At 36.0% G+C, this 23,108-nt stretch overlaps 1 protein-coding gene across 5 annotated transcripts in view; it reads left to right on the forward strand.

Annotated features, from left to right (window-relative positions):
- The window catches only part of LOC105390156 (insulin gene enhancer protein ISL-1), a 58,071-nt gene that overhangs the window by 7,510 nt on the left and 27,453 nt on the right, over window positions 1-23,108 (forward strand). The window lies entirely within an intron of this gene.

The following is a 23,108-nucleotide window of genomic DNA, read 5'->3' on the forward strand; positions in this document are numbered from 1 at the left end:
ACCAGACCTTGTTTAAATCGAAGGCTAGTTAAGTAACACCACCTGAAAGAAGTTTCATCAACATTGAAAGAGGATTACAGGTGTCAGTAAGAAGAAGAATGCTGAAATCTGGGGAAAAAATACATATTTCACAAAGTTTTTTAAAAATTTCAGCCTAAAATGCTGATAAGACCAATACGTCTGCTGGTTTATATGATCGGCAATGATGATTACTGAAAACTATTTTCAGGATTTTCAGCTCACATGAGTACCTCTTCAGTTATAGGTAAATAGGTATTTAGCGGCCTAAGTCGAATTAATACACTCATACCCTCAGATACCCTAGAAGCAGGTGGAAAGCCACGACCAGACCTAGTTTAAATCGAAGGTTGGTTAAGTACCAACAGCTGAAAGAAGTTCCATCAACATTGAAAGAGGATTACAGGTGTCAGTAAGAGGAAGAATGCTGAATTCTGGGGAAAAAATACATATTTCACAAAGTTTTTTAAAATTTTCAGCTGAAAACGCGCACAAAACCACAACGTCTGCTGGTTAATATGATCGGCACTAATAATTGCTAAAAACCATTTTCAGGATTTTCAGCTCACATGAGTACCTTTCCAGTTATAGGTAAATAGGTATTTAGCAGCCTAAGTCGAAATATTACACTCATACCCTCAGATACCCAAGAAGCAGGTGGAAAGCCACGACCAGACCTAGTTTAAATCGAAGGTTGGTTATGTACCAACAGCTGAAAGAAGTTTCATTAACATTGAAAGAGGATTACAGGTGCCTGTAAGAAGAAGAATGCTGAATTCTGGGGAAAAATTAGACATTTCCCAAAGTTTATTGAGATTTTAGGTGGAAATCCTCATGAATCCCCTAGAAGCAGGTGGAAAGCCACGACTAGACCTAGTTTAAATCGAAGGTTGGTTAATAACCAACAGCTGAAAGAAGTTTCATCAACATTGAAAGAGGATTACAGGTTCCTGTAAGAAGATGAATGCTGAATTCCGGGAAAAAAAATACACATTTAATAAAGTTTATTGACATTTTAGATGGAAACCCTCATGGATCCCCTAGAAGTAGTTGGAAAGCCAGACCTAGTTTAAATCAAAGGCTGGTTAAGTACCAACAGCTGAAAGAAGTTTCATCAACATTGAAAGAGGATTACAGGTGTCAGTAAGAAGAAGAATGCTGAAATCTGGGGAAAAAATACATATTTCAGAAAGTTTTTTAAAATTTTCAGCTGAAAATGCTGATAAGACCACAACGTCTGCTAGTTTTTATGATCGGCATTGATGATTGCTGAAAACCATTTTCAGGATTTTCAGCTCACATGAGTACCTCTTCAGTTATAGGTAAATAGGTATTTAGCGGCCTAAGTCGAAATATTACTTTTATACCCTCAGATACCCAAGAAGCAGGTGGAAAGCCACGACCAGACCTAGTCTCAATCGAAGGTTGGTTATGTACAAACAGCTGAAAGAAGTTTCATCAACATTGAAAGAGGATTACAGGTGTCAGTAAGTGGAAGAATGCTGAATTCTGGGGAAAAAATACATATTTCACAAAGTTTTTTAAAATTTTCAGCCGAAAATGCAAATAAAACCAATACGTCTGCTGGTTAATATGATTGACAATGATGATCACTGAAAACCATTTTCAGGATTTTCAGCTCACATGAGTACCTCTTCAGTTATAGGTAAATAGGTATTTAGCGGCCTAAGTCGAAATATGACACTCATACCCTCAGATACCCAAGAAGCAGGTGGAAAGCCACGACCAGACCTAGTTTAAATCGAAGGTTGGTTATGTACCAACAGCTGAAAGAAGTTTCATTAACATTGAAAGAGGATAACAGGTGCCTGTAAGAAGAAGAATGCTGAATTCTGGGGAAAAAATAGACATTTCCCAAAGTTTATTGAGATTTTAGGTTGAAATCCTCATGAATCCCCTAGAAGCAGGTGGAAAGCCACGACCAGACCTAGTTTAAATCAAAGGTTGGTTAAGTACCAACAGCTGAAAGAAGTTTCATCAACATTGAAAGAGGATTACAGGTGTCAGTAAGTGGAAGAATGCTGAATTCTGGGGAAAAAATACATATTTCACAAAGTTTTTTTAAATTTTCAGCTGAAAATGCAGATAAAACCAATACGTCTGCTGGTTTATGTGATCGGCATTGATGATCACTGAAAACTATTTTCAGGATTTTCAGCTCACATGAGTACCTCTTCAGTTATAGGTAAATAGGTATTTACCAGACCTAGTTTAAATCGAAGGTTGGTTATGTACCAACAGCTGAAAGAAGTTTCATTAACATTGAAAGAGGATTACAGGTGCCTGTAAGAAGAAGAATGCTGAATTCTGGGGAAAAAATAGACATTTCCCAAAGTTTATTGAGATTTTAGGTGGAAATCCTCATGAATCCCCTAGAAGCAGGTGGAAAGCCACGACCAGACCTAGTTAAAATCGAAGGTTGGTTAATAACCAACAGCTGAAAGAAGTTTCATCCACATTGAAAGAGGATTACAGGTGTCAGTAAGAAGAAGAATGCTGAAATCTGGGGAAAAAATACATATTTCAGAAAGTTTTTTAAAATTTTCAGCTGAAAATGCTGATAAGACCACAACGTCTGCTAGTTTTTATGATCGGCACTGATGATTGCTGAAAACCATTTTCAGGATTTTCAGCTCACATGAGTACCTCTTCAGTTATAGGTAAATAGGTATTTAGCGGCCTAAGTCGAAATATTACTTTTATACCCTCAGGTACCCAAGAAGCAGGTGGAAAGCCACGACCAGACCTAGTCTCAATCAAAGGTTGGTTATGTACAAACAGCTGAAAGAAGTTTCATCAACATTGAAAGAGGATTACAGGTGTCAGTAAGTGGAAGAATGCTGAATTCTGGGAAAAAAATACATATTTCACAAAGTTTTTCAAAATTTTCAGCCGAAAATGCAAATAAAACCAATACGTCTGCTGGTTTATATGATTGACAATGATGATCACTGAAAACCATTTTCAGGATTTTCAGCTCAAATGAGTAACTCTTCAGTTATAGGTAAATAGGTATTTAGCGGCCTAAGTCGAAATATTACACTCATACCCTCAGATACCCAAGAAGCAGGTGGAAAGCCACGACCAGACCTAGTTTAAATCGAAGGTTGGTTATGTACCAACAGCTGAAAGAAGTTTAATTAACATTGAAAGAGGATTACAGGTGCCTGTAAGAATAAGAATGCTGAATTCTGGGGAAAAAATAGACATTTCCCAAAGTTTATTGAGATTTTAGGTGGAAATCCTCATGAATCCCCTAGAAGCAGGTGGAAAGCCACGACTAGACCTAGTTTAAATCGAAGTTTGGTTAATAACCAACAGCTGAAAGAAGTTTCATCAACATTGAAAGAGGATTACAGGTTCCTGTAAGAAGATAAATGCTGAATTCCGGGAAAAAAAATACACATTAAATAAAGTTTATTGAGATTTTAGGTTGAAATCCTCATGAATCCCCTAGAAGCAGGTGGAAAGCCACGACCAGACCTAGTTTAAATCAAAGGCTGGTTATGTACAAACATCTGAAAGAAGTTTCATCAACATTGAAAGAGGATTACAGGTGTCAGTAAGTGGAAGAATGCTGAATTCTGGGGAAAAAATACATATTTCACAAAGTTTTTTTTAAATTTTCAGCTGAAAATGCAGATATAACCAATACGTCTGCTGGTTTATATGATCGGCATTGATGATCACTGAAAACCATTTTCAGGATTTTCAGCTCACATGAGTACCTCTTCAGTTATAGGTAAATAGGTATTTAGCGGCCTAAGTCGAAATATTACTTTTATACCCTCAGGTACCCAAGAAGCAGGTGGAAAGCCACGACCAGACCTAGTCTCAATCAAAGGTTGGTTATGTACAAACAGCTGAAAGAAGTTTCATCAACATTGAAAGAGGATTACAGGTGTCAGTAAGTGGAAGAATGCTGAATTCTGGGGAAAAAATACATATTTCACAAAGTTTTTCAAAATTTTCAGCCGAAAATGCAAATAAAACCAATACGTCTGCTGGTTTATATGATTGACAATGATGATCACTGAAAACCATTTTCAGGATTTTCAGCTCAAATGAGTAACTCTTCAGTTATAGGTAAATAGGTATTTAGCGGCCTAAGTCGAAATATTACACTCATACCCTCAGATACCCAAGAAGCAGGTGGAAAGCCACGACCAGACCTAGTTTAAATCGAAGGTTGGTTATGTACCAACAGCTGAAAGAAGTTTCATTAACATTGAAAGAGGATTACAGGTGCCTGTAAGAATAAGAATGCTGAATTCTGGGGAAAAAATAGACATTTCCCAAAGTTTATTGAGATTTTAGGTGGAAATCCTCATGAATCCCCTAGAAGCAGGTGGAAAGCCACGACTAGACCTAGTTTAAATCGAAGTTTGGTTAATAACCAACAGCCGAAAGAAGTTTCATCAACATTGAAAGAGGATTACAGGTTCCTGTAAGAAGATAAATGCTGAATTCCGGGAAAAAAATACACATTAAATAAAGTTTATTGAGATTTTAGGTTGAAATCCTCATGAATCCCCTAGAAGCAGGTGGAAAGCCACGACCAGACCTAGTTTAAATCAAAGGCTGGTTATGTACAAACATCTGAAAGAAGTTTCATCAACATTGAAAGAGGATTACAGGTGTCAGTAAGTGGAAGAATGCTGAATTCTGGGGAAAAAATACATATTTCACAAAGTTTTTTTAAATTTTCAGCTGAAAATGCAGATATAACCAATACGTCTGCTGGTTTATATGATCGGCATTGATGATCACTGAAAACTATTTTCAGGATTTTCAGCTCACATGAGTACCTCTTCAGTTATAGGTAAATAGGTATTTAGCGGCCTAAGTCGAAATATTACACTCATACCCTCAGATACCGAAGAAGCAGGTGGAAAGCCACGACCAGACCTAGTTTAAATCGAAGGTTGGTTAATAATCAACAGCTGAAAGAAGTTTCATTAACATTGAAAGAGGATTACAGGTTCCTGTAAGAAGATGAATGCTGAATTCCGGGAAAAAAAATACACATTTCCTAAAGTTTATTGAGATTTTAGATGGAAAGCCTCATGGATCCCCTAGAAGTAGTTGGAAAGCCACGACCAGACCTAATTCAAATCAAAGGCTGGTTAATAATCAACAGCTGAAAGAAGTTTCATTAACATTGAAAGAGGATTACAGGTTCCTGTAAGAAGATGAATGCTGAATTCCGGGAAAAAAAATACACATTTCCTAAAGTTTATTGAGATTTTAGATGGAAAGCCTCATGGATCCCCTAGAAGTAGTTGGAAAGCCACGACCAGACCTAGTTTAAATCGAAGGTTGGTTATGTACCAACAGCTGAAAGAAGTTTCATTAACATTGAAAGAGGATTACAGGTGCCTGTAAGAAGAAGAATGCTGAATTCTGGGGAAAAAATAGACATTTCCCAAAGTTTATTGAGATTTTAGGTGGAAATCCTCATGAATCCCCTAGAAGCAGGTGGAAAGCCACGACCAGACCTAGTTTAAATCGAAGGTTGGTTATGTACCAACAGCTGAAAGAAGTTTCATTAACATTGAAAGAGGATTACAGGTGCCTGTAAGAATAAGAATGCTGAATTCTGGGGAAAAAATAGACATTTCCCAAAGTTTATTGAGATTTTAGGTGGAAATCCTCATGAATCCCCTAGAAGCAGGTGGAAAGCCACGACTAGACCTAGTTTAAATCGAAGTTTGGTTAATAACCAACAGCTGAAAGAAGTTTCATCAACATTGAAAGAGGATTACAGGTTCCTGTAAGAAGATAAATGCTGAATTCCGGGAAAAAAAATACACATTTAATAAAGTTTATTGAGATTTTAGGTTGAAATCCTCATGAATCCCCTAGAAGCAGGTGGAAAGCCACGACCAGACCTAGTTTAAATCAAAGGCTGGTTATGTACAAACATCTGAAAGAAGTTTCATCAGCATTGAAAGAGGATTACAGGTGTCAGTAAGTGGAAGAATGCTGAATTCTGGGAAAAAAATACATATTTCACAAAGTTTTTTTAAATTTTCAGCTGAAAATGCAGATATAACCAATACGTCTGCTGGTTTATATGATCGGCATTGATGATCACTGAAAACTATTTTCAGGATTTTCAGCTCACATGAGTACCTCTTCAGTTATAGGTAAATAGGTATTTAGCGGCCTAAGTCGAAATATTACACTCATACCCTCAGATACCGAAGAAGCAGGTGGAAAGCCACGACCAGACCTAGTTTAAATCGAAGGTTGGTTAATAACCAACAGCTGAAAGAAGTTTCATTAACATTGAAAGAGGATTACAGGTTCCTGTAAGAAGATGAATGCTGAATTCCGGGAAAAAAAATACACATTTCCTAAAGTTTATTGAGATTTTAGATGGAAAGCCTCATGGATCCCCTAGAAGTAGTTGGAAAGCCACGACCAGACCTAATTCAAATCAAAGGCTGGTTAATAATCAACAGCTGAAAGAAGTTTCATTAACATTGAAAGAGGATTACAGGTTCCTGTAAGAAGATGAATGCTGAAATCTGGGGAAAAAATACATATTTCGCAAAGTTTTTCTAAAATTTTCAGCTGAAAATGCTGATAAGACCACAAAGTCTGCTGGGTTTTATGATCGGCACTGATGATTGCTGAAAACCATTTTCAGGATTTTCAGCTCACATGAGTACCTCTCCAGTTATAGGTAAATAGGTATTTAGCGGCCTAAGACGAAATATCACTTTTATACCCTCAGATACCCTAGAAGCAGGTGGAAAGCCACGACCAGACCTAATTTAAATCAAAGGCTGGTTAAGTACCAACAGCTGAAAGAAGTTTCATCAACATTGAAAGAGGATTACAGGTGTCAATAAGAAGACAAATGCTGAAATCTGGGGAAAAAATACATATTTCACAAAGTTTTTTAAAAATTTCAGCCGAAAATGCATATAAGACAACAACGTCTGCTAGTTTTTATGATCGGCAATGATGATTACTGAAAACCATTTTCAGGATTTTCAGCTCACATGAGTACCTCTTCAGTTATAGGTAAATAGGTATTTAGCGGCCTAAGTCGAAATATTACACTCATACCCTCAGATACCCAAGAAGCAGGTGGAAAGCCACAACCAGACCTAGTTTAAATCGAAGGTTGGTTAATAACCAACAGCTGAAAGAAGTTTCATCCACATTGAAAGAGGATTACAGGTTCCTGTAAGAAGATGAATGCTGAATTCCGGGAAAAAAAATACATATTTAATAAAGTTTATTGACATTTTAGATGGAAACCCTCATGGATCACCTAGAAGTAGTTGGAAAGCCACGACCAGACCTAGTTTAAATCAAAGGCTGGTTAAGTACCAACAGCTGAAAGAAGTTTCATCAACATTGAAAGAGGATTACAGGTGTCAGTAAGAAGAAGAATGCTGAAATCTGGGGAAAAAATACATATTTCAGAAAGTTTTTTAAAATTTTCAGCTGAAAATGCTGATAAGACCACAACGTCTGTTAGTTTTTATGATCGGCACTGATGATTGCTGAAAACCATTTTCAGGATTTTCAGCTCACATGAGTACCTCTTCAGTTATAGGTAAATAGGTATTTAGCGGCCTAAGTCGAAATATTACACTCATACCCTCAGATACCGAAGAAGCAGGTGGAAAGCCACGACCAGACCTAGTTTAAATCGAAGGTTGGTTAATAACCAACAGCTGAAAGAAGTTTCATTAACATTGAAAGAGGATTACAGGTTCCTGTAAGAAGATGAATGCTGAATTCCGGGAAAAAAAATACACATTTCCTAAAGTTTATTGAGATTTTAGATGGAAAGCCTCATGGATCCCCTAGAAGTAGTTGGAAAGCCACGACCAGACCTGATTCAAATCAAAGGCTGGTTAGGTACCAACAGCTGAAAGAAGTTTCATTGACATTGAAAGAGGATTACAGGTGTCAGTAAGAAGAAGAATGCTGAAATCTGGGGAAAAAATACATATTTCGCAAAGTTTTTCTAAAATTTTCAGCTGAAAATGCTGATAAGACCACAAAGTCTGCTGGGTTTTATGATCGGCACTGATGATTGCTGAAAACCATTTTCAGGATTTTCAGCTCACATGAGTACCTCTCCAGTTATAGGTAAATAGGTATTTAGCGGCCTAAGACGAAATATCACTTTTATACCCTCAGATACCCTAGAAGCAGGTGGAAAGCCACGACCAGACCTAATTTAAATCAAAGGCTGGTTAAGTACCAACAGCTGAAAGAAGTTTCATCAACATTGAAAGAGGATTACAGGTGTCAGTAAGAAGAAGAATGCTGAAATCTGGGGAAAAAATACATATTTCGCAAAGTTTTTCTAAAATTTTCAGCTGAAAATGCTGATAAGACCACAAAGTCTGCTGGGTTTTATGATCGGCACTGATGATTGCTGAAAACCATTTTCAGGATTTTCAGCTCACATGAGTACCTCTCCAGTTATAGGTAAATAGGTATTTAGCGGCCTAAGACGAAATATCACTTTTATACCCTCAGATACCCTAGAAGCAGGTGGAAAGCCACAACCAGACCTAATTTAAATCAAAGGCTGGTTAAGTACCAACAGCTGAAAGAAGTTTCATCCACATTGAAAGTGGATTACAGGTTCCTGTAAGAAGATGAATGCTGAATTCCGGGAAAAAAATACATACACATTTTATAAAGTTTATTGACATTTTAGATGGAAACCCTCATGGATCCCCTAGAAGTAGTTGGAAAGCCACGACCAGACCTAGTTTAAATCAAAGGCTGGTTAAATACCAACAGCTGAAAGAAGTTTCATCAACATTGAAAGAGGATTACAGGTGTCAGTAAGAAGAAGAATGCTGAAATCTGGGGAAAAAATACATATTTCAGAAAGTTTTTTAAAATTTTCAGCTGAAAATGCTGATAAGACCACAACGTCTGTTAGTTTTTATGATCGGCACTGATGATTGCTGAAAACCATTTTCAGGATTTTCAGCTCACATGAGTACCTCTTCAGTTATAGGTAAATAGGTATTTAGCGGCCTAAGTCGAAATATTACTTTTATACCCTCAGATACCCAAGAAGCAGGTGGAAAGCCACGACCAGACCTAGTCTCAATCAAAGGTTGGTTATGTACAAACAGCTGAAAGAAGTTTCATCAACATTGAAAGAGGATTACAGGTTCCTGTAAGATGATGACTGCTGAATTCCGGGAAAAAAAATTAACATTTCCCAAAGTTTATTGAGATTTTAGGTGGAAATCCTCATGAATCCCCTAGAAGCAGTTGGAATACCACGACCAGACCAATTTTAAATCAAAGGTTGGTTAATAACCAACATCTGAAAAGAGTTTCATTAACATTGAAAGAGGATTACAGGTTCCTGTAAGAAGATGAATGCTGAATTCCGGGAAAAAAAATACACATTTCCTTAAGTTTATTGTATTTCGACTTAGGGTGAATTCGTCCAAACATCACGTTACACGACAATAACTATACCGGAATTAAAATTATACGCGAGTAAATATCTAGGATAAGTACATTTGCATTCTACCAAGTTATACCATGATTAAATTGAATGAACGAGGAACGAAACTGTAATGCAACTAAAATAAAAATAGCTGCGTTTCAAAGCATGCAATAGAAATGACATGCCAACTTAGTTTGATTGGATTATAAAAGCATGAAATTGTTTATGTTTTAATATTTTATTCGCTGTTCTTCTTCTGAGACTTTGCCTTTTAACGTACTTTTGTTTATGTTTTGACAGATGTGTTTATATGTCATTATGACGGTTTTCTAATCAGCTGATGTGCTGCCGCCATTACAAAATTACTCTCGGATAAGCTCGTTACATGGTCAATTTTGGCGGTATAACATTTTATTCTTGGAATAAGCTAGTTATCTTGGTTTCAGGTTTGGTAGAATGCAAAATCTGCTTACTCGCGAGTAACTGGTACTTTACTCGTGAATAAAAAGTTACTCGACGTTGGTCGAATCCGCCCTTAGGCCGCTAAATACCTATTTAGCTATAACTGAAGAGGTACTCATGTGAGCTGAAAATCCTGAAAATGGTTTTCAGCAATCATCAGTGCCGATCATAAAACCCAGCAGACTTTGTGGTCTTATCAGCATTTTCAGCTGAAAATTTTAGAAAAACTTTGCGAAATATGTATTTTTTCCCCAGATTTCAGCATTCTTCTTCTTACTGACACCTGTAATCCTCTTTCAATGTCAATGAAACTTCTTTCAGCTGTTGGTACTTAACCAGCCTTTGATTTAAATTAGGTCTGGTCGTGGCTTTCCAACTACTTCTAGGGGATCCATGAGGCTTCCCATCTAAAATCTCAATAAACTTTAGGAAATGTGTATTTTTTTTCCCGGAATTCAGCATTCATCTTCTTACAGGAACCTGTAATCCTCTTTCAATGTTGATGAAACTTCTTTCAGCTGTTGGTTATTAACCAACCTTCGATTTAAACTAGGTCTAGTCGTGGCTTTCCACCTGCTTCTAGGGGATTCATGAGGATTTCCACCTAAAATCTGAATAAACTTTGGGAAATGTCTATTTTTTCCCCAGAATTCAGCATTCTTCTTCTTACAGGCACCTGTAATCCTCTTTCAATGTTAATGAAACTTCTTTCTGCTGTTGGTACATAACCAACCTTCGATTTAAACTAGGTCTGGTCGTGGCTTTCCACCTGCTTCTTGGGTATCTGAGGGTATGAGTGTAATATTTCGACTTAGGCCGCTAAATACCTATTTACCTATAACTGAAGAGGTACTCATGTGAGCTGAAAATCCTGAAAATGGTTTTCAGTGATCATCATTGTCAATCATATAAACCAGCAGACGTATTGGTTTTATCTGCATTTTCGGCTGAAAATTTTAAAAAACTTTGTGAAATATGTATTTTTTCCCCAGAATTCAGCATTCTTCCACTTTCTGACACCTGTAATCCTCTTTCAATGTTGATGAAACTTCTTTCAGCTGTTTGTACATAACCAACCTTCGATTGAGACTAGGTCTGGTCGTGGCTTTCCACCTGCTTCTAGGGTATCTGACGGTATAAAAGTAATATTTCGACTTAGGCCGCTAAATACCTATTTACCTATAACTGAAGAGGTACTCATGTGAGCTGAAAATCCTGAAAATGGTTTTCAGCAATCATCAGTGCCGATCATAAAAACTAGCAGACGTTGTGGTCTTATCAGCATTTTCAGCTGAAAATTTTAAAAAACTTTCTGAAATACCTATGTATTTTTTCCCCAGATTTCAGCATTCTTCTTCTTACTGACACCTGTAATCCTCTTTCAATGTTGATGAAACTTCTTTCAGCTGTTGGTACTTAACCAGCCTTTGATTTAAACTAGGTCTGGTCGTGGCTTTCCAACTACTTCTAGGGGATCCATGAGGGTTTCCATCTAAAATGTCAATAAACTTTATTAAATATGTATTTTTTTTCCCGGAATTCAGCATTCATCTTCTTACAGGAACCTGTAATCCTCTTTCAATGTGGATGAAACTTCTTTCAGCTGTTGGTTATTAACGAACCTTCGATTAAAACTAGGTCTAGTCGTGGCTTTCCACCTGCTTCTAGGGGATTCATGAGCATTTCCACCTAAAATCTCAATAAACTTTGGGAAATGTCTAATTTTTCCCCAGAATTCAGCATTCTTCTTCTTACAGGCACCTGTAATCCTCTTTCAATGTTAATGAAACTTCTTTCAGCTGTTGGTACATAACCAACCTTTAATTTAAACTAGGTCTGGTCGTGGCTTTCCACCTGCTTCTTGGGTATCTGAGGGTATGAGTGTAATATTTCGACTTAGGCCGCTAAATACCTATTTACCTATAACTGAAGAGGTACTCATGTGAGCTGAAAATCCTGAAAAAAGTTTTCAGTGATCATCAATGCCGAACATATAAACCTGGTTTTATCTGCATTTTCAGCTGAAAATTTAAAAAAACTTTGTGAAATATGTATTTTTTCCCCAGAATTCAGCATTCTTCCACTTACTGACACCTGTAATCCTCTTTCAATGTTGATGAAACTTCTTTCAGCTGTTTGTACATAACCAACCTTCGATTTAAACTAGGTCTGGTCGTGGCTTTCCACCTGCTTCTTTGGTATCTGAGGGTATAAAAGTAATATTTCGACTTAGGCCGCTAAATACCTATTTACCTATAACTGAAGAGGTACTCATGTGAGCTGAAAATCCTGAAAATGGTTTTCAGCAATCATCAGTGCCGATCATAAAAACTAGCAGACGTTGTGGTCTTATCAGCATTTTCAGCTGAAAATTTTAAAAAACTTTCTGAAATACCTATGTATTTTTTCCCCAGATTTCAGCATTCTTCTTCTTACTGACACCTGTAATCCTCTTTCAATGTTGATGAAACTTCTTTCAGCTGTTGGTACTTAACCAGCCTTTGATTTAAACTAGGTCTGGTCGTGGCTTTCCACCTGCTTCTAGGGTATCTGACGGTATAAAAGTAATATTTCGACTTAGGCCGCTAAATACCTATTTACCTATAACTGAAGAGGTACTCATGTGAGCTGAAAATCCTGAAAATTGTTTTCAGCAATCATCAGTGCCGATCATAAAAACTAGCAGACGTTGTGGTCTTATCAGCATTTTCAGCTGAAAATTTTAAAAAACTTTCTGAAATATGTATTTTTTCGTCAGATTTCAGCATTCTTCTTCTTACTGACACCTGTAATCCTCTTTCAATGTTGATAAAAATTCTTTCAGCTGTTGGTACTTAACCAGCCTTTGATTTAAACTAGGTCTGGTCGTGGCTTTCCAACTCCTTCTAGGGGATCCATGAGGGTTTCCATCTAAAATATCAATAAACTTTATTAAATGTTTATTTTTTTTCCCGGAATTCAGCATTCATCATCTTACAGGAACCTGTAATCCTCTTTCAATGTTGATGAAACTTCTTTCAGCTGTTGGTTATTAACCAACCTTCGATTTAAACAAGGTCTAGTCGTGGCTTTCTACCTGCTTCTAGGGGATTCATGAGAATTTCCACCTAAAATCTCAATAAACTTTGGGAAATGTCTATTTTTTCCCCAGAATTCAGCTTTCTTCTTCTTACAGGAACCTGTAATCTTCTTTCAATGTAGATGAAACTTCTTTCAGCTGTTGGTGCTTAATCAACCTTCAATTTAAATTAGGTCTGGTCGTGGCTTTCCACCTGCTTCTAGGGTATCTGAGGGTATGAGTGTAATATTTCGACTTAGGCCGCTAAATACCTATTTACCTATAACTGAAGAGGTACTCATGTGAGCTGAAAATCCTGAAAATGGTTTTCAGTGATCATCATTGCCGATCATATAAACCAGCAGACGTATTGGTTTTATCTGCATTTTCAGCTGAAAATTTAAAAAAACTTTGTGAAATATGTATTTTTTCCCCAGAATTCAGCATTCTTCCACTTACTGACACCTGTAATCCTCTTTCAATGTTGATGAAACTTCTTTCAGATGTTTGTACATAACCAACCTTCGATTGAGACTAGGTCTGGTCGTGGCTTTCCACCTGCTTCTAGGGTATCTGACGGTATAAAAGTAATATTTCGACTTAGGCCGCTAAATACCTATTTACCTATAACTGAAGAGGTACTCATGTGAGCTGAAAATCCTGAAAATGGTTTTCAGCAATCATCAGTGCCGATCATAAAAACTAGCAGACGTTGTGGTCTTATCAGCATTTTCAGCTGAAAATTTTAAAAAACTTTCTGAAATATGTATTTTTTCCTCAGATTTCAGCATTCTTCTTCTTACTGACAACTGTAATCCTCTTTCAATGTTGATGAAAATTCTTTCAGCTGTTGGTACTTAACCAGCCTTTGATTTAAACTAGGTCTGGTCGTGGCTTTCCAACTACTTCTAGGGGATCCATGAGGGTTTCCATCTAAAATATCAATAAACTTTATTAAATGTTTATTTTTTTTCCCGGAATTCAGCATTCATCATCTTACAGGAACCTGTAATCCTCTTTCAATGTTGATGAAACTTCTTTCAGCTGTTGGTTATTAACCAACCTTCGATTTAAACTAGGTCTAGTCGTGGCTTTCTACCTGCTTCTAGGGGATTCATGAGAATTTCCACCTTAAATCTCAATAAACTTTGGGAAATGTCTATTTTTTCCCCAGAATTCAGCTTTCATCTTCTTACAGGAACCTGTAATCCTCTTTCAATGTGGATGAAACTTCTTTCAGCTGTTGGTACTTAATCAACCTTCAATTTAAACTAGGTCTGGTCGTGGCTTTCCACCTGCTTCTCGGGTATCTGAGGGTATGAGTGTAATATTTCGACTTAGGCCGCTAAATACCTCTCTCTCTCTCTCAGCCTTCCGTAGTCCACTGTTGGACATAGGCCTCTCCTAACGCTAAATACCTATTTACCTATAACTGAAGAGGTACTCATGTGAGCTGAAAATCCTGAAAATAGTTTTCAGCAATCATCAGTGCCGATCATTAAAACTAGCAGACGTTGTGGTCTTATCAGCATTTGCAGCTGAAAATTTTAAAAAACTTTCTGAAATATGTATTTTTTTCCCAGATTTCAGCATTCTTCTTCTTACTGACACCTGTAATCCTCTTTCAATGTTGATGAAACTTCTTTCAGCTGTTGGTACTTAACCAGCCTTTGATTTAAACTAGGTCTGGTCGTGGCTTTCCAACTACTTCTAGGGTATCTGAGGGTATGAGTGTAATATTTCGACTTAGGCCGCTAAATACCTATTTACCTATAACTGAAGAGGTACTCATGTGAGCTGAAAATCCTGAAAATAGTTTTCAGCAATCATCAGTGCCGATCATTAAAACTAGCAGACGTTATGGTCTTATCAGCATTTTCAGCTGAAAATTTTAAAAAACTTTCTGAAATATGTATTTTTTTCCCAGATTTCAGCATTCTTCTTCTTACTGACACCTGTAATCCTCTTTCAATGTTGATGAAACTTCTTTCAGCTGTTGGTACTTAACCAGCCTTTGATTTAAACTAGGTCTGGTCGTGGCTTTCCAACTACTTCTAGGGGATCCATGAGGGTTTCCATCTAAAATGTCAATAAACTTTATTAAATATGTATTTTTTTTCCCGGAATTCAGCATTCATCTTCTTACAGGAACCTGTAATCCTCTTTCAATGTGGATGAAACTTCTTTCAGCTGTTGGTTATTAACCAACCTTCGATTTAAACTAGGTCTGGTTGTGGCTTTCCACCTGCTTCTTGGGTATCTGAGGGTATGAGTGTAATATTTCGACTTAGGCCGCTAAATACCTATTTACCTATAACTGAAGAGGTACTCATGTGAGCTGAAAATCCTGAAAATGGTTTTCAGTAATCATCATTGCCGATCATAAAAACTAGCAGACGTTGTTGTCTTATATGCATTTTCGGCTGAAATTTTTAAAAAACTTTGTGAAATATGTATTTTTTCCCCAGATTTCAGCATTTGTCTTCTTATTGACACCTGTAATCCTCTTTCAATGTTGATGAAACTTCTTTCAGGTGGTGTTACTTAACCAGCCTTCGATTTAAACTAGGTCTGGTCGTGGCTTTCCGACTCCTTCGTGGTTGAAACGTCATCCACTTATGGAGAATAGATTTAAAAAAAAATTTTTTGCTTTTTTTTGGCGGTTTTGTTATTTGATGTTTTAAATTTTCATTATTTAATACATTTGTATTTATTAGTAATATGAAATTAGCCTTAATTTTGAATAATATGTGTGGTACAAATCGTAACCTACTTAATTTGGTCGCCTACACTTAGGCTGCTAACTTTAGGCTGCCAACTTCACACTGGTTAAAGGTTCCACAAAGGATTATATGGGCAGGTCGTATGGGTACTACTTCATAACATTCCCACAAACAATATAAAATATTACATTGTAACTAACTTTTCTTGCACCTCTTGTGGATTGATTGGTAGAAAATGCATATAGCATCAGGTGCACCCTTCCCAAGTAACATTTTTTGGTTTTAGAAAGGTTTTGAAAAGGTTCTAGAACCTTTGTATGGAAATCAACTCGTGAGACTTAGAAGTCTCGATAACCTTATATTAACCTTATATTAACCTCCTGAGTGCAAAAAGGGCCCACGTTTTAGAACCTTTCTGAGAGCTACAGCAAAACCTATAGCTCAAACCCAGAACCTTTTGAACTACTTACACAGAACCTAAATACAACCTGCACAACCTTAATTTAACGTTAACATAACCTTGGAAGACAGCTTTTAAGTTCTAAATTAGTCCTGGATGTACTCGTAACTCTTCTATAACTTGAAACATATTTGATGGATATTTGTAATGCCTTTCCAGGACTCTCCGGTTTTAAAATGATTCTGTGTAAGATTTTATAATAATTATAATAAATGGCGCCATTACCTGACACTTTCCAAGATTCAAAATGGCTAACTTGTAAGTGTTGTATTAATACAAAATATAGTAAGTAGTTAGGCTGAAGTCAGGAAATATGAAAATTTTGCGACTAGCACTTTATCGTGGTACTTTTGAATAATAGTTCTGTATACGTGACGGGCCTTTTGTAAATAATAAATTTAAAGATATTTTAATTTAAAAAAATAGAAAAAAATTATGTTTGGTGTAAAGTTATATTAGAAATAAAAGTACTGTCTATATAAAAAACATATATTTGGAATAGTATAGCATACGCTACTGAATTTTCCCCTACTTAATTAAAATGTATCTTTTTGCCATGTTTTATTTTTATTTCAGTGAAAAAATATGGCGGCCGTTAGGAAATTACTAAAAAGCATTAAACATATTTTGAGGATGCCTCTAAAGCTTTAAAATATTCTTGAAAGACTTAAATCATGCGTTTAGCTCATAGCTAGTGCTTAATGCTTTTGGTTTTCACCAAGTATTCCTAATTTGTTTGCCTAGACCACTCTCATCAGCCTAAAGGTTTAAGATAGGTTTTAAAAATTACTTATAAGTGATTTCAACATTCCATAACTTTATGGTTGTATTGAGGTTAAAAATTTAACCTTAAGCTCTCACTTTAGCATAAATGCTAGCTTTTCTAGAACCTTATCAGGAGTCTACGACAACTATAAGATCCTAGAACTATATGCTCTTGAAATACAAGTTAAAATAACGTTAATTTAAACTCTTATTAGCAGCTCCAAGGTAGTATTAATAAACAATTGGTTTTAGGACTTATTAATCATTCTCAAGTACTCAATATGACCAGATAGCAAAGCATTAACCTTTTCACAACCCTTATAAAACCTAAAGGCATTTCTTACAACCTAAGCTCTAATGAAATGTTACTTGGGTTTGTTTCTACACTTATTCTCTAATTTTTTTCTATTCTATAATAGAATAGAATATTCCTACACTTATGTATTGTTGAAATAAATAAATAATAGTGTATTAGCGCTATCGAATAAAAACAGTAATTTAAGTACGTAAAGTGTACGGCAACCAATCCAGGCTCATCAAATAAATATCCAGCTACTTTATAAGCCATAAATGTTTTTCCACATAAAGCTAAACTTTCTCATTAACTAAACGCATATAATTTAAAAACCGTTAATTTTAATAGCTGGTTTTTATAGAAAGCCTATAAAATTAATTTTCCAACATCAATTATTTTATTATCATTTTCTTATGTAAATAAATTTAAATATTTACGACTTTCAGGTTAACATGATGATGCTTTTATTGCAATGTTATTTATTGTTTTTTTAAATAGCGAATAAAACAATGCTCTGGGGTTACCAGTGGTAAAAGAGGTAGTGGTAACTTACCACCACCGAACATAAGCCATTAAAATCCTTAGGCAGCGTCGTGGTACGGTATCTGAGGTTCGATTCGTAAGAGTACAGAGAGTATAAGGCAAAGAAATCTGACCCCTCTCAGAACCATTGTTACTATGAGATGGGGGTCAGGTTTCTCTGCATATGACCGTACCATCAGAATACCATCAAATAGGTCGAAATCACCAATATTTTCTCCTAAATTCTGAATCATATAGTCTTTGCCGTCTCGAAGCGACCACCGTAGTTTTATGGTCATACTAAATAGTAAACAGGTAGCTCAGGTACAGTCAGTCAAAAACTTGTATTCCATTTCACCCCAGTGCATGTTACAGTCTCGTTGGGAGGAAGATAGATTATAATTAATTAACAATATTTTATCAATACGTACAAACAACGATATTTATCATATCACGTATTACCGGTTAGTAAATTATGAAATTAAAGTGTATACCTATATTACCTATGCACTGGGTGGCATACACTTATCTCTTTTGCTGACTGTACAATGTAAGTACATAAGACGGCAAAAGAGGTAGGTTTTGTCCATAAGGCTTGTTTCAACTTCAACTTTACTGTTAGATGATATACCTATTAAAGTCAAATGGCAAACATCAAATTTTGTACCCATTTTTCGCAAGTAACTCTTGTCTCGACAGTTAATTTCTTATGCCCATCCATGACATAATTATATTTACCTAGAATGGATTTAAGTATGATGATAGATCCTCGCCTTAACTCGACAACAGACTATTAACACAAACCATATTTTATTATTATTAGGTACCTACTTAACCCCTGACGATATGAAAGTTTGGACATATGTTCAGTAAACGTATCTCCGCTTATCACAGACAAACAGACACACAACACTTGTCATAGTTAGTGGCTATTACACGGTTCAGTAGTTTGTGCAAATTGTCTTATCTAACTGGTACTTAGTTGGGCTATTTGCACAATATGGCGTTTTTTTTGGTAATTTTGACTATCACTGATAATGTAGGAACTCTCATGATTATTTTTATATATTATGTTTATTCTTAGTGGCCAGTGAAAAAAAACGTGAATGATAGGAGCCAGTGAAAGTCTATTCCGTTAGAATAGTATTAAAATATTAGAAGTAGAGCTTTTAATGTTATTATAGAAAGATTTAACTCAGAGAAACTTAGGAAAAGAACTTTAATTACACTTACCTTTTTTAAAAAAGCTCCACAAATATTTATAAATCGAACAGCCAACTGCACCTCGGGTAATTAAACGGCACATTTTCAAAATTTAGAATTCGAATCTTGAATATCGAATCTGAGTGACCAATTCATTTGAGGGTCCGTTAAAAAGTAATAAAAGAGGCCAGTATTTATTCTAAGGCGCCATTTTATCTCGAGATCTAACATACGGAAGTCGAAGGCAGATCTCGAGATAAGGTGCAGGCGAGAAGCGGCGAGATCAAAGCCTGTGGAGGCTGGCGGGCTGTGGCGGGTCGGATATGGCGGTTGGGCCTTCAGTCAATGGCAAGAATTGTGAGGTTCAAATAACTTACATGGGTTCCAATATTAATCATAGGCATATTAAATTAGCTATTGAACTGTTTTGTTCCTCTCTGTCAAAGATAAATTTGTTCTGAGTTAGATATTAATAGATTTGTATTGACAAATATTTGCCTCTGAATAATTTCCAGGCCTGTCCAGTGTGCTTTAAATCATTTGAAGACATCTCTAGGCTTTATAGTACATAATAAGGTAGGGTATGCATTAGAACCCTACAATATATTTAATGCTGAGATTTGAATTGAAAAAAATAGTTCCTATAGGTGCTGCTTACATAAATTGTGGTGATTTATTTGTTGGGCCCAACCCCACAAGGTCCGTTGCGGTCCTCGCCGTGGTAAGTTATGAGCCAGTGCGGTGTTTAGGAGTGACCGGTTCTTACGTTGATGGTCGGGGTTCGAATCCCGACTCTTTGAGCTCGGAATTGTAATTCTGTTTCCGGTTTCACTTAGCATTCTAATTTTGTTTATTTTTGTTATCAACGACATCGAAGGTCTGGTACGTTCGTATGCCCTAGAGATAGATAGGTAGGTACATACATACTGAACAATCCAACGTAATCAATAAAAATAAAAACGAGTTGATGTTGTACCTATTATAATAATAATTTTTTAAACATCACTTAATACACAAATCACACAATATGTTAAGCCATATATAAAATATGGCTTTTAAAATATTGACTATTTTATAACTCTCTGTCCTCGGTCTTCCTCATCCAACCATTTGATCTGTCTGGCCGTAGGGCGTCCAATGCTTTGTTTGTGATGACATGTTAGTGCACTGCCTCAATCTTCGACGGAGGCCTAAAATGGCGAGAGCTAGATAGGCAGATGAAATACATTGCTTAACCTACTTTTACCAGTGTTCTGTTGAGCCCAATGTTTATTTATTTATTTTTTATTGCACAATACATATACAAAAGTATTTATGTACAAATTCTCTAACTTATTTTATCTTCACTTAGCTTAAAAGTGTTTCAATGAAGCTTAATTTATTTTGTGTGGTCCAAGATTTAATAGAAACAATGTAGATTGAGAAACAAGTTAAGAAAACCTATGTACATTTAGGTATTCACATTTTCATGTTCATTAAATAAAATACCAGTCTATAAATATACACGGTGTATTTATTTGGCAATCTTGAGAACCAGTGTCCATCTGTCAGTCACGTATCTTCGTCATGTACCTTTCGTGTGAAGGAACAATATTAAAACTGAGAAATTAATGGATCACTGTTTGCAGACAGGGTCGCGTCGAGTTACTAGTCAAATCTTTCTTTTATTTTTTTATTAAACCTGAAGGTAAACATATAGGTAAACGGTAAACCTATCTGAAAACAAGACTTTAAAGAAAAACTATAACTAGGTAAGGTACCTACTTATGCCGTTACTAAAACCACTAACACACTCACCCAAAAAAGTGAAATTATTTCTATTTTGAACAAAACAAAATGACTCATCAATTTGTCACTAGGCGCGCAAACTTTGACAGCTGTCAAATACACTTGACATCTTTATAACTTTTTCTTATCTGTTGTCTTCTTTGCAAGGGTGGTCAGGCGGGTGACGAAGCGGCGAGGCATTCGCTAAATACCGAAAACAGAGATAAATAGGCGCCTAGGCGCATTCCTTTTACAAAAAAATACGTTTCAATTGGAAAGCGAATCGAAAGATGTTTGTAAAGTGGCTGGGAATATGGGTCAAGTTTAGGTTGAGAGCTTTATGACAAAGTTAAAAACTTTATTAAAAACACACTCTCACGCCTTGTACTAATGTACTCCCTTGCGGGGTAGGCAGAGGTGCATTGCTGCACCCACTTTTCGCCAGAGAGTTATGTTAGTCCCAATGTAATAGGTGGCGGGCCTATTGCCATTTTACGGGCACATCCAAGACCCGAGAACAAATATCTGTGTTTAAAAAACTTTATTATATGTATACATAAATATATTTAAGTAGGTACCTACATACAAAAAAATATTTGTATAGAACACCGTGATTAAAAGTTTAAAACGGTGTTAACATACCCAGGTACCTATATCTCTACTTAGACATAGCTAATAAACAATAGTACCTAGGTAATTTAATATGACGTCGTTATTTGCGTACAGGATTTGCATCGTCAACATTGCTCCTTAAACAAGGACTTAAAGTTTTAAAACTAAGATTTAGGAACGGTTTTTGTTTTAGAAAAAAAAAACCGAGGCGCCGTTGGATTGTCGCGCCGATGATATCCGGTCAAAAAAGGTTTTGTTTTTGTTTTTTTTAAAGGACCCCTCCAGGTCGACGACCAACGCGTTAAAATATTGTCGTGTCTGCACACACCCTAATGATTTATTGTGTTCTGACTTCTGTTCTGTCGTTTCTGGCCATCATTTTTTATGCGTTCCTGACTAGTTCAGAACATTTCCATACTGAACACAAAGTAGAATGTTCTTCTTAGCCCCAATTTCTTCATAGTCGGTTATCTAACCGACCAGGCATTGATACATCAATTAATTATACGTCATCTCCATATAAAATTCTTGATAGATGTGTCAAAAGTCAACCACTAATACCTGGTTATGCTCTAACCGACTACGGAGAAATTGGCACTTAGCGTGACAGTGGTGAGTGACAAACACTCAAACACTAGATCTGAGCTAGGGATTGTCACCGGTAACAAAATAAAATGGCAAGGATATTGTAATTTTCTTGAATATTATGCAAGAGTTTATAAACATAATTTAACAGCCTCATAAGCGAATAGCTTCCTTTAGAATTCTTTAGTACACTTGACCCCTCTTTGATCATAAATATCCTTCCACCCTAAGGTTGTCTTGAAAAAAATCGCTTTAAGCGATAAGGCCGCCATTTTTGTACATATGTGTTAGTATTTAAGTTATGTAAGTTTTTATTTCATGTGTGTGTGCAAATAAAGAATATTCTATCTATCTACCTATCTATCTATAATAATTAAGCTCAATATTATAATAAAGAACTGAATAGATTTCATTTCAGACCAAGTTCATAAAACACACTGTAGCAAAACATAACGAGAAACGTTAAACGGGCTTTTTATTTGTTTATTTTGGTTCCTTTGTCTATATTAAATAAAAACGAAATTAAACTTATATTTGAAAGGAAAGTTACAGCTACCTAGGTAAGTAAATGTTTTTGGGAACATATATACGACATTGTGGCTATTATACCAATGATATTCAAAGTACTAAAATCCTACATCTTCACTTAGTTTTTCCTAATATTATCTCTGAAATTTATGAGTACAGTACTATTGGAGATTCAATTTGATAACCCATGGAAAATGTTTACTGTCGATAACTATGTACATTCATAATTATATTTATATAACTTATTGAGTGAAGTATTTTGCCAGGCCGCCGCTATCAGAAATTAGAAATTAGAAAAACAAAATCGAGACTGACCGCTCTGTCTCAAACAAAGCCAGAAACGGGTTGCACCAGAAAAAAACTATAATATAATCCCACCAACCTTATCGCGTGTGCCCCATAAAAGACCTATAATGTCCCCGAAGAAAAAAAAACAAAAGTAAAAAAAATGAGCTTATCTCTCCGTGGCGCCATGATGGTAGCCGGGCGGACATTTTTTTAATTTTATTATTTTTCGAAAAGCAAAAATCTGGGCGCATTCAGCCAAGTAATTGGTGGAATTTACGCGTTTCTGATAAGAAAGGGTTTAATTGTAGACAGGTTCTTGGTTTAAGGCTTTTTGTTTTCTGATTGGG

This window comes from Plutella xylostella, chromosome 28, assembly GCF_932276165.1.
Source record: "Plutella xylostella chromosome 28, ilPluXylo3.1, whole genome shotgun sequence".
Classification (NCBI taxonomy): Eukaryota; Metazoa; Arthropoda; class Insecta; order Lepidoptera; family Plutellidae; genus Plutella; species Plutella xylostella.